The sequence below is a fragment of the Chenopodium quinoa genome, unplaced genomic scaffold (assembly GCF_001683475.1).
Source record: "Chenopodium quinoa cultivar QQ74 unplaced genomic scaffold, ASM168347v1, whole genome shotgun sequence".
NCBI lineage: Eukaryota > Viridiplantae > Streptophyta > Magnoliopsida > Caryophyllales > Amaranthaceae > Chenopodium > Chenopodium quinoa.
Window position 1 is genome coordinate 6423505 of NW_018745448.1, and position 13748 is coordinate 6437252.

Consider the following 13748-nt stretch of genomic DNA (forward strand, 5'->3'; position numbering starts at 1 on the left):
CCTTTGTCTATTAGCTTTGATTTATTGACAGGTTTGTGTATGCAACGAAGTTCTAGAGTCAGAATGGAGCATGGAAAAAAGTCTAAGGATGAGCTATGGATGAGCATAGAAGACAATCAGAAGCCAAGTTCCTTGAGTGAGGAACTGAAGCATTAGAGTCGAAGCTTCACAGTGTGTCAAGGAGTCTAATGTATCTTTATCTTTATTTTAGGCTTCTTGTATCTATGTTAAGTACATTGTTAATTGATAGGGTTTAAGTGGATTTAATTTAATTTGATAAAGATTTTATTTTCCATATTTTAACTTGTTTTAATTATATTTCGAAAAATATCTTTTGAGTTAAAATATCTTGTTAGTTAAAAAGATTTTCTGTTTTAATTCTATCCTATTATTTTGGAAAATCTGATTTGGAAAATATTCTTTATAAAACAGTTGTTTTACTTGGTCAAGGAAGTTGAGAGAAGATAGGAAGCAGTAAACCACTTCCTTGTAAAGTGCTCAGCTTGCTGCCCAAGCATCCACAAATTACACTTCCTTATTTTAAGGGAATTGTGGTTAAGTGGTGTTTAAGGCAACTACGATTTTAACTGCCAAACTCCTTTATAAATAGCCTTGGTTTTCAGTTGGAAAAAAAAACACTTGAGCATTACAGTCTTTTAGCTTTTAAAAAAGAGTCATAATCCACTTAAGTCCTTGAGTGTCTTTGTACTTAGCAATTTAGAGTTTAATCTTTGAGTTGTATTGGGTTAGAGTTTGGGGAAACTCTAAGAGTGTTTTATTGCTTTGAGTGAAGCAAGGAGAAAGAGAGAGTGTTTGAGAGTTCGAATGGTTGAGGGATTAGTTGAAGGGAGCTTAAGTTCATAGAGGAACTTGAGTTTAGAGTCTTAATTTGTAATAGGTTGTTTTGCCCTATTATTATTATTAAGAATTGAGTTTAAAATCCCTTGTGGTCGTGGTTTTTATTCTTGATTAGGGCCAAGAAGTTTTCCACGTAAAATCTCTCTTTGCACTTTTAGTTTTTATTCGAAGTTCCTTTATAAATTCCGCAAAAATTACCCTAGTTCTTCTACAATACAATTCACTCCCCTCTTGTATTGTTCATTCGAGTCAACAATTGGTATCAGAGCCTGTTCCTCGAAGAAATCAGGAAACCCTAACGAGTTAAGTTCCTAGAAGCAACATGAACAATCACGAGAAACTGGAAGAAGGTTACTCTACGTAGCGTCCTCCTATGTTCAATGGGAAAGTCTACACCTATTGGAAGAACAGGATGGAAATTTTTATCAAAGCTGAAAACTACTAAGTTTGGAGAGTTATAGAAGTTGGTGATTTAGAAATCGCCAAAACAGTTGGTGAAAATGAGGTAGTACCTAAACCCATGTCTGAGTTTGATAAGGAAGATTTTGAAAAAATGGAAATTAATGCACTTGCTGTTAAATTACTTCACTGTGGTCTTGGTCTCCATGAACACAATCGTGTTATGGGCTGTAAAAATGATAAAGAAATTTGGGATTTACTACAAGTGACACATGAAGAAACTAATGAAGTGAAACGCTCTAAAATTGATCTGCTTATGTCTAAATATGAACGCTTTGAAATGCAATCTAAAGAAACTATCCAGGAAATGTTAACAAGGTTCACTAACATTATTAATGAGCTTTTTTCTCTTGGAAAGCAAATACCTATTGATGAGAAGGTCAGGAAAGTTCTAAGGAGCCTCCCTCAAGATGAAAGATGGAGAGCCAAGGTGACTGCCCTTCAAGAAACTAAGGACTTCACAAAATTCAACATTGAGCAACTTGCTGGTTCCCTCATGACTCATGAATTGCATTTGGGAACAAGCAATAGTGAAGGGAACAAAGGAAAAGGCTTAGCTCTCAAAGCTGGTGATCAAGAAGAATCTGAGGTAGATGAAGAAGAAGCGGCCATGTTGGTGAGAAGGTTCAAAAGAATGTTTAATCGAAACAATAGAACAAGGAACTTCACCAAAAAGTCATCTAACTCAAAAGCCGATTCCGGAAGTCACAAATGTGGATCCTTAGATCACTTCATTCGTGAATGCCCCTTGTGGGAAACTGAGAAAGGTAAAGGGAAGGCCAAGGAACAGAACAAGAGCAACAAGACTCCTTACAACAAAACAGACATTAGGAAAGCTATGATTGCTGCTTGGGGAGATTCTAAGAGTGATGATGAGGAGGAACAGCCTGAAGAAGAAACAGCCAATTTATGTCTGATGGCCAAACGTGATGAAAAGGCCTACAATGATGAATTGGCTAAAGAGGTACGTGCTGATCCTAATCATCTTAGAACTCTTCCTAAAGAAGTACTTATTGATTACATTTTAGAAATGGAAGGGACTGGATAATTGATATTAAAAAGCTTAATGAATGTGAAAAAGCTCTTAAAGTCTGCAAGGAACATAGTGCCTGGATTGAGAACCAGCGTACTGATGTTCAAGGCAGATTCTTTGATCTTTTTGATAAGAATCTTCTTCTAAAAGAAATGAATGAAAAACTCAAGTATGAAAATATTATGGTTAATGTGGAACTGACTCAATACAAGCTTGCTAGTACTGACCTTAAATCGTCAAGTTCCTCTTCTGAATCATTGCCTAAGTTTAATGAAGATTTTGAAAAATTAAAACACAATCTTGATGAGTTAAGAATTGAAAAGGCAAATTTAGAAAAGGAACTTGCAATCAGAAAAAAAAGAAGCACTGGTCTGCTTGGTGTACCTAAATGGATTGAGAATGCTCAAACCAAAAGAACTGAAGGACTAGGATACATTCGATCTAAGCATAAAGTAAAAAGAAATATGTTGATTTACCTAGCTATAAAGTTTGTTCCTTTTGTGGGAAGACAGGTCACTTAGTGAACACTTGTATAAGAAGGAACAATCTGTTAATAAGAATGTTAAGAAAGTTTGGGTTAGAAAATCTGATATTGCTTTAACGTCCAAGGAATCCAAGGAAACCTGGGCTCCTGAAACTAATCAATGAGTTCTTTTGTAGGTCCTAGTGAGGGGGAACAACACGTGGTACCTCGACAGCGGTTGTTCAAAGCATATGACAGGAGACAAATCAAAATTCCTCTCACTTGAGACCTATCCTGGAGGAACTGTGACCTTTGGAGACAACAAGAAAGGAGAAGTCATTGGAAAAGGAAAAGTTGGAAGGTCAAGTTCCCATTCAATTGAAAATGTACTTTTGGTTGAGGGTTTGATGCACAATTTGCTGAGCATATCACAATTTTGTGACAAAGGAAACCTGTAAGTTTTACTTCTAATTCAAGCAACATCATTAATGACAAAACAGGAAGGGTTGTTCTTGAAGGAACTAGGAAAGGGAACACTTATATTGTGAATCTCAATTCTGTCCCAAGGAACAACCTTACATGCCTGAGTGCGATTATTGATGATCCTTTATTATGGCATAAACTTTTTGGACATGCTAGTTTCTCACTCATGGATAAACTTAGAGCAAGGAACTTGGTCATAGGGCTTCCCTCCGTCAAGTTCCTCATACAACATATCTGTGATGCATGTGTGAAAGGCAAGCAAGTCAGGTCATCTTTTAAAAGTAAAAACTTGGTGAGCACCACAAAGCCATTGGAACTCATTCACATGGATTTGTGTGGTCCCATGCGTGTTCAAAGTAGAAGTGGAAAGAAATATGTTCTAGTTATTATTGATGATTTTTCTAGATTTACCTGGGTGATTTTTCTGTCTAGCAAGGATGAAACCTTTGATGAATTTGTGTCATTCGCCAAGAAAGTGCAGAAGACTAGTGAAAATCAAATTATCCACATTCGGTCAGATCATGGAACTGAGTTCGAAAATTCAAGATTTGTTGAGTTTTGCAGAGAAAATGGCATGGATCCACTAGTAGAATAAATGTGATGGGAAGCCATAATAGGCAAACGGTTTACAAAATCCGCTTCCCATTTAATTAATAAAAAAAAGGGAAGTGAAATGGCAAGCGGTTTTGGCGCAACACTACAAGAAAACAGCCTATCTCCGACGAACTAGTTCCAACGGGCACGTAATTCCGTCAGAAAATTCGAAATTTCCGACGGATTTTTGATCCGTCGTATGTTTCCGAAGAAACTAAAGAATCCGTCGCAAATCCGTCGTAAATTTCGTACTTTCCGACGGAATATTCCGTCGAAAAGAGTAATTTCCGACGAAAAAAATTCCGTCGGAAAGTTCCTACGGAATTTCCGACGGAATATATAAATTTAAATAAAAATAAAATTTCAAACCCTAACCCTACAGCTCTTCCGCCCCTTTTCTTTTTTTCCCTCTCTTCTCTTTCTTCTCTTTCTCTCTCCTGTCCGCCCTTCTCTTCTCCTTCCTTCTCTCCTCTCTTCTCTTTCTCTCTCCTCTCCTTCTTTCCTCTGATCTGCCTCTTTCTCTCCCCTTCTTCTTCTTTCCTCTTCTTTTTTCTTCTCCTTCTTGCCTCTTCTCTATCCGCAGTTCCGCATTCTTCTTTCCTCTTCTCTCCGAACACCACCGCCATCACCAACTACCAACAACAACGGACACCATTACAACCGTGCAACAACAACAGCGACCACAATAACACCGGCAACACGTAACAAAACCAATTGCACAACCACCGTTGCGAGAATCGTCAACCGCTCAAGTATTGTAGATATTGTTTTAGTTTAGTTTAGATTGTAGATCTAGTTGTATTTTTTAATAAATTTATGATTGTTAATTTTTCAAGTAATTGTAATATTAGTGTATGAATTTTTTAGGATAATTGTATATTTATTTGAATCCTTTTGATTTTTTTGGTTCGATCTACTTGTTTCGACATTGTTTTGGTGGTTAACTTTAGATCTATATGTTGTGGTTGTTGTTTTTTTTAATTGGGTTAATTTTATTTTAGATTTCTGTTTTTGGGGTGAACGGTGGTAGTGGTGTGGGGTTTGAGCTGGTAGAGAGGTTAAGGGGGAGGTGAGGCCATGAGGTGGTGGTGGTGGTTGTGGGGAATATTTGAGGAGTTTTTTTAGTTTTATTTGTTGCAGTGGAGGTGGTGGTATTGCGGTGCGGGCTGGTGGTGGTATGGGGTGGTGCATCTTTTTTTTTTATTTTTTTAAAGGGTTTTCCGACGGAATTTTCGTCGGAAATTTCTGACAGAACGCAATTCCGTCGGAAATTTCCGACGGACTTTTCTTGGACTGAAAAACCTCTGGCGACGGAAATTTTCGTCGGAATTTCCGTCAGAACTGTGTTTCCGACGGAATTTTCGTCGGAAAAGGTCGATTTTCCTACGAACATTTTTACGACGCCACTTTTCGACGGAATTCCGTCGGAAACACCATTACCGACGGAAATCAGGATGTTTTCGAGGGATTTTTTCCATCGGAAACAACCTTAATTCTAGTAGTGCAAACCGCTTGCCTTTTAACTAATGGCTAGCGGTTTAGCCTTGAACCGCTTACCATTAGTTAAATTGGCAAGCGGTTCTAGGCCGAACCGCTTACCATTTTTTTTAAAAAAAGAGGGATACACCCTCTCTTCTCCTCCCTGTAATTTCACCAGTTCACTTCCTAAATTTTTCAAGTCCTCCGCCTTCACTCCTCCTCTCTGTCTCCTTCGTCCTCACCTCTCTTCTCACTTCTTCAGATTCCGGCCACCACCACCACCACCACCACCACCACCACTCCATTCATATTCTTTTTTATTTTTTTTTAATTTGGCTATTTAAGTGAAGCTGCGTTGTGGGTCGTGGGTCGAGGCTGCTGGTGCTTGTCAAGGTTGCTGGTGGTTGCTCGAGGCTGCTGGTGTTTGCTGGTGGTGTTCGTGGGTGCACTTGGTGGTGGTGCATGTTCGAGGGTGTTGTTGAACCGGGCCCAAGCATGACAACTCTCTGTTGTCTCTCTCTCCCCCTCCAATTGTCATCCTCATCCCTCAATCTTTATCTTTCTCACTCTCAAATTAGGGTGAGTTCTTGCTAAATTTTAGTTTCATATGTATTAATTAGTATTAATTGTTTGTTATTCCAAAATTTCAAGTTAGGGTTTCAAGTAGTTAATCCAAGTTTCATATGTATATATATATTGTTTGAATTTGAGTAGCTTTAAATGAAATTTATGAATAGAATATATATTAGTTAACATTTTAGTTTGTTAAATGTGGTTAGTAAATTGCAATGTATGAATATAATGGATTGCTATATATATATATATATATATATATATATATATATAGTAAACTTAGTTTGATTTTGTATGTACGTTAATTTAAATATTAGCCCTATTTAAATGAATGAACTTGTTTATTGTTGAATGTCAAATAAATGTAAATAATAATTGAATGCTTGCATCATCATTTGCCTAGATACCCGTTCAAGTCTTTCTCAATAGGAAAAAGTCTTGAATAGTCCCCAGTTGGGACTGTTCTTGGACGTTTAATCTCACTTAGGTAGTGAATGTATGTCTCTTTTTCGATTTTAAGAAATATCCGGGCTTCTCATTTGCTCACCATGTTCTCTGGGTACATATGTAGGTAAGTTATTACCTACATCGTGTACTTGGAGAACTGGGGGGGAAATGTTGCCGAAGTTTCCTTAAAATTGAAAAGTTGACATACATTCACTAGTGAGATTAGACGTTCAAGGATGGGTTATGTTGGAGTGATAAGGACCTTTTGGGAGCATTCATTTTTACGATATATATATGGATGATATATATGCTATGTACTTTGATTACATAATATATGTTACATTTATCATTGTTTGTAATGTGTTGGTATGTTTAAAGGCAATTTAAAGCGTCAATGGATCGCGGTTGGATGTATGGTAGACGTGATACATTGGAATTTTTTTAATGGGGTTCAAGAGTTTTGCAAGAGTGCTGCACAATATCAGCTTAGAACGGGTGTCAATTACCTTTGTTGTCCTTGTGTCAATTGTAATAATGTCATAAGGGTCAATAGTGCGGATACCATCATGGCTCATGTACAATGTCATGGGTTTAGGCCTCAATATCATGTTTGGTTTTGGCATGGTGAGAAGGGATTGTATAGGGAGAATGTTGTTGGCAATAAGACGCATGTTGAAAGTGCCGAGATTCATGTTGAAGAAGAAAATGGGAGTGATGATGGTGGTGAAGGGGATGACACCGAGGATGGTGGTGGTGATGATCACTTGGATGAGATGATGCATGATGTTGAAGGTGAATTTGGTGACCGACCTGATGTATTTGAGTCATTATCAGAGGCTTCCAAAAAGCCTTTGTATCCCTGGTCCAAAAAATACACAAAACTCTCAGTCGTGCTTACACTATTTAACATTAAGTCTAAGCATAACTAGAGTGACACTAGTTTCACTTTTTTGTTGACTGCGTTATGTGATATGTTGCCAGATGGAATGAACTTCCTAATTTCTATTATTATGCAAAGAAACTAATGTGTCCATTTGGTTTGGAGTATAAAAAGATACATGCATGTCCTAATGACTGTGTTCTGTATCGAAATGAATATGAAGAGTTGGAGGAGTGTCCACGTTGCGGTAAGTCGCGTTACAAGCGATCAAGCTGCAATGTTGGTAGTAAAGGACCTCCTGCCAAGGTGTTGTGGTATCTTCCTATTATTCCATGGTTAAAGCGTCTATTTTCAATACCAAAAGACGCCAAGAACCTGAGATGGCATGCTGAGGGAAGAAAGAAAAATGGTTTGTTGAAGCATCCTGCTGACTCTCCATAATGGAAGAACATCGATATGAAGTTTAGGGCATTTGGTGGTGAAGTCAGAAATTTAAGGCTTGGGTTGTGCACGGACGGTACGAATCCATTTGGCACTCTTAGTACTAAACATAGCACATGGCCCGCACTTTTAGTGATTTACAACTTGCCTCCGTGGTTGTGTATGAAACGGAAATATATAATGCTTTCGGTTTTGATAACGGGGCCAAGGAAACCTGGAAACGACATTGATGTTTACCTTGAGCCCCTTATTGATGATTTGAGAAAGACGTGGGACGAAGGTGTTACCGTTTATGATGCCCATAAGAACGAGATGTTTCTTTTGCGTGCTTCCCTTATGTGGACCATCAATGATTTTCCTGCATATGGCAATCTGTCCGGGTATAAGAACAAAGGGCATAAAGCATGTCCCATTTGTATTGATGACACACCGAACGTGTACCTTGACCACTATGGAAAAGATGTGTACGTGAGGACCTGAAGATTTCTTAGGCGCGATCACCCGTATCATAAGCAGAAAAGGCCTTCGATGGGAAAGTTGAGGAGAGGGTTGCGCCTAGGCCATTGAGTGGAAAGGAGGTTTATGAGAGAGTGAAGGGTATTCCATGTGTTTTTGGTAAAACAACGAAACCAATTGACCCACACGCTCTCTTTAAAAAGGAATCAATCTTTTGGAAGCTTGAGTACTGGAAAGAACATGATGTTAGACATTGTCTCGATGTGATGCATATAGAGAAGAATGTTTGTGATGCAATTCTGGAGACAATTATGAACATTCCTGGAAAAACGAAGGTTGGCAAGAGTGCGCGGTTAGATTTGCAAGAGTGGGGTGTTTGTCCGGAGTTGAGGGTTCAAGCTAAGGTAGGGATGGCGAAGATTAAGGAAAAGGGAAACGAAGATGGTGGTCAAAACCGTAAGGGGAAGCGCAAGGAAAAGGCCAGCTTGCTACACATTATCAAAGGAAGAAAAACGGAGGTTTTGTGCTTATTTATATGACATTAAGCTTCCATCTGGGTTCTCGTCAAACACGAAAAGGTTTGTTTCCTTAAATAGAGAATTAAAGTTGACAAGTATGAAATCCCATGATTGTCACATGATGATGCAAGTTTTCCTACCGATTGCACTTCGTGGTAGTTTACCAAAGCACGTGAGAGAAGTTATAACAAGCCTCTATGGGTTTTTCAATACTATCTGCAGCAAAGTTCTTGATCCCTTTACACTTGATGCTCTCCAGGCGACTGTTGTGGTAACTTTGTGCAAATTTGAGATATTTTTCCCACCTTCACTTTTTGACATAATGGTGCATTTGATTATGCATTTGGTTCGTGAGATTAAGTTGTGCGGTCCAGTATTTATGAGGTGGTGCTACCCTTTTGAACGACACATGGGTACACTGCAAGATAAAGTAAGAAATCGATCCCATCCGGAAGGCAGTATGATACAAGGAATTGTGTCCGAGGAGATTGGGAATTTCGTGGCAGAGTATGTTGCCGTTGCTGAACCTATTGGGCTTCCCACTTCCCGACATGAAGGGAGACTTGATGATTATGGCACAATCGGGTCAAAAAGGATCTGGGCTGCTCGAGATCAAATCATGCAAGCTCACCTATTTGTGCTTCATCATATTGCGGAGGTTCACCCATATTTAGAAGAGAACATGGATAGTTTGCGTGTTGAATATCCATCAAAAGGGGAAAGAACACTAATGCAGTTGCATAATAAGATGTTTGTAAAGTGGTTCCATGATCGTGTGATGCGTCAATTGGATGAGACTGTGTCTGATACAATAAAGTGGCTACCTTATGGTCCAAAGGAAGATGATCATTCATTTGAGGGATATGATATAAATGGGTACACATTTTGGACTGAAAGTCGGGATCAGAAATCCTCATCGACTCAAAATAGTGGTGTCACTCTTGTGGCTTCATCAAGAGAGTTTGCAAGTGCAAAGGATACATCACCAGTTGACGCACTATTATCATACTATGGACGAATTCAAGAAATATGGGAACTAGATTACCGTGACTTCAAGGTTGGTCTATTCAAGTGTAAATGGGTCGATAATAATAGGCGTAACGTGAGAAATGATGACTTTACTATTGTAGATCTTGGCCACTTGCGGGATAGTCTTGAACAATTCATCCTTACATCTCAAGCTAAGCAAGTGTTCTATGTAACTGACCCGTCTGATCCAAGATGGTCCATCGTCCTGGCTGGGAAAAGGAGAATTTTAGGGGTTGGAGAGGTTGAGGACGAGGAAGAATATGATGCATTTGATGATTCTCCCCCTTTTACTGCTCCTACACTTGATGTAGCAACTGATGTAGATGATGATGCTACTTATATTCGATCTGACCACAATGAGGGAATACACGAATGAGGTACTTTTATTAATGCATGTTTTATTTACTAAATATCTTATGCTCCAACAACCTTGTTTATTTCGGGAAGTGTTTTATTTTTTTGCATTTTCAACGTATAAGCATGTAATATGAACTAAATATATGAATTGTTTAGAGGATTATATGTGAATTTGTTATGAAACCAAAGAAGTTGGGTAAGTGTTTGTCTTTCTTGGTGCCTCAGTTTTTATTGCCATTACTGATGACTAACAACATGCTTTGCTTGTTTACTGTAGGTGTGCACATATCATGGATCCTGATGAGAACCTTCATTCTGATGAGGATATGGCTGATGATGATGGTGACGAGTTGTATGATGTTAATAAGGAGACGGATATGGGGGAACCGGAAGACCAAGCTTATGACGAGTTCCAACAAAAGATTGATGAATTTGAGCGTATAGCTGAAACTGCCTCACCTATTGATGATAATGTGGTTACCGAAGTTGTAGGTGATTCACATTGTGAAACTCAAATGCAAAGCCAAGTGAAAACAACCGGTGGTGGAGGAGGGGTAAAGCCACCGGTGAACAGAAGGAGTAGGGGTGCAACTAAAGCTTTCAAGAAACCCGGCGTTCCTATGGTGCTTGAGTTTGATGAGTTAGGTCAACCTACTGGCCAATGGCGCGACAAATTTTCTAGTCAAGTTGGCATTCTAACTCGTAAAATACCAATCACACTTGAGTTTGCCGATATACCTTACGGGTTGCTTCAAACATTTTGGGACGATACTATGGTAAGTATTTCTTTCAATCACACTTTTATTTTAAATTCATATATATGTTGGCAAAAAAAAATAAAAAAATTGCAAAAACAACCCCCGGGCCTAACCCGAGGGCTGCAGCCGGCAGCTGCCCGGGGCTGCTGCCTGGGTGCTGCAGCTGCCTGGGAAGCAGCCTGGGCTGTTGCTTGGGTGCTGCAGCTGCCTGGGCAGTAGCCTGGGCTGCTGCAGTTGCCTCGGCTGCTGCCTTGCCCGATTCCCTGTTTTTTTTTCCCTTTTTTTCATTTTTTTTCTCTTGCCTAACGTGGATGTTTGCGCCAATTACAGAGTATGTTCCATATTCCTGATGAGCCGACCAAGAGAAAAGTCTTTGAAGCTTTTGTACAAGAGAGATTCAAAAACTTCAAGAGTTACTTGAGGACAAGATGGATCCATAAGAGAAGAAAGAGATAACCAAAGAAAAATGTGCCTGCAGATGGAGAAGAAGAGAAACCTGATAAGAAACCGTGGGATTTATATCCACAAATAACGGTGGATGATTGGGAGAAGTTTGTGGAAAAATCTTCCTCTAGGACCGCACTTGTATGTTTTTATTTATCAATAGAGTCGAATACTCATATTTAGTTTCTTACAATGACTGATGCTAACTATATTTCTTAATGTGTAGGAAAAAAGCGAACAAGCTAGAATCAATGCCGGAAAGAAAATGTATAGCCATCATATGGGTTGTAAGACCTTTGCGAAGTCAAGACCAAAGTGGGTCAAAGCGGGTCTATACCCCAAATCCATAATGTCATCAACTGATAAACCACTTTCTTCCACGGTCACAACTTTGGTTAATCGTGCAATTGACTGGTGGTGTGCTATGCATGGGATGGACAAGAAAAACCGGCAAGTATGTCATGCAACCGGATAAGAATGTAGTAGCAGATGCACTTGTAAGCAAATTTTTCTACTTATTAATTATATTTCCTTGTCAAGTACATTGTACTTAGATTTGATAAATTTTTGTGTTGTTAAAGCTCGAGCATACTTCGGAAGTGATTGAAGGCAAGCTGACTCCAAGCATCGAACATGATCCTTTCACCTTAGCTTTGGGAAGACCATACCACCCTGGGCGAGTAATTGGTTTTGGCGGGAAACAACTATGGTGGGAGAAGGTGATGGGTTCAGAATACACCAAATCAGCAAAAAGCAGATCGAGTGTTAATTCGCTACATCGGATTGATGAAAAGGAAAAGGAATCAGTTAAGGCGGAGATACGCCTGGAGCTGCAAGAACAGATACAAAGTCAATTCAATGCCATTCTGAAGCACATGAACTTGTCGTCTTTGCCATTTCCCTCGAGTACCCCAGTAGACTCATGTAGTCACCCAGGAGGCCCCGAGGACGATCCAGCAGTTGAGAGAGAGGTAATTTTATTACAAGGACGAATTACGTCATATGAAGTTTGTCTAATGAGGTTGTTTGCATGTTTAATTATTTTACTTTTGCAGGATCCTAGTCTTATGGATGCAGAGTCACTGAAGAGACCAAATCCGATGCCTAAACCTTTCCCAGATGTTAAGGTGAACTTCACTATGTAATCAGCTTTTCTTATGTTAGGCTTTCGTTTGTTATTTCATAACTTATGTCCTAACTCCTAACCAAATATGTAGGAAGAGACGCCTTGTGAGCTTCTTCACCCCTGGGAAAACACCGGTGGACAGTTGCAGTTGGTGGGGTATGGTAGTGAACAACCTTTTGACAAGGTCTATTTTAAGTCTAATACTAGCACCCATTACATCTCGGTCGGGATCGATTCTAGAGTTGCTGGGTTTGAGGACTTACCACTATCGGTGCCTAGAGAGGAATATGATTTTTTTAAGCTGCATGACGCGACCGGGAGCTTTGTGCAATGGCCACGTGATCGGTTGAGGTTGGTAGGAGGGGTAAGTAAACACTACTTGTATGTAACTACTTGTATGTAACTAGATTAACATGTGCTTTGTGCAATGACCATGTTCTTTTATGCTACTAGATTACTATGGAAATTCAGTCCGCTAAAAGGAAGAAGGTGGAGAAGCCAAAATCCAAGGAAGAAGGTCCTCCGAAGATGGAACAAGGTCAAGTGTCAAAGAAGAGTTCGAGAGCTTCATGTACTCCACTGGTAGAAGCCAATGTCCTTAGGTCGCTTTCGAAATCATGTTGTTTTCTTCACAACCGTGTTAGTGAGTTGCCTACGGGCACACATATTCAAGTGAACTTTCCTAAGGCATTGTTCTACTATGATGAGGATGCGATCGCATACATTTCTAGAGAGGATGTGACGAAATTTCTAACCGGTTCCATGCTTAAAATTTCCATCATTCAAACTTTCATGAGGTAAATTAACGATACTATTTCTAAACATATTGTATTTTTGATATTTTCATACCAAAACAATGCAACTAGTAATTACTTGCAGACATTACGTTCTTGAAGGTCACTACAGGAGCTCCTTGCTAGTAAACCCGATGGTGAAGCAGCAGTTGGGTGGTTATGCCCCGAGTAGACCTCCGTAACCAAATGCTTGCATAACCCTCGTGATGTGATAGATTACCTTGAGCGGGGTATTAGAGAATCAATGCGTGCGGGAAACAAGTTCATATTAGCCCCTTGCTTTGAGGAGTAAGTTTAAATATGTCACTCTTAATTTGTTTGTTAAGTATAGATGTTGACGCATAACAATTGATGGATTGATATTTTCTTTAATATATATGTAGTCTACATTGGAGCCTTATGGTGATTTGTGTTTCCAATAACACAATCTACTACTTTGACTCGGCTCGTATATGGCCACCAAGGAAGTTGCTAGTGAATAACCTATTGAATAGGTACATACCGCTTCCTATATATTGTTTTGTATCATCACCTAAATGATTGAGTAGCTATGTTC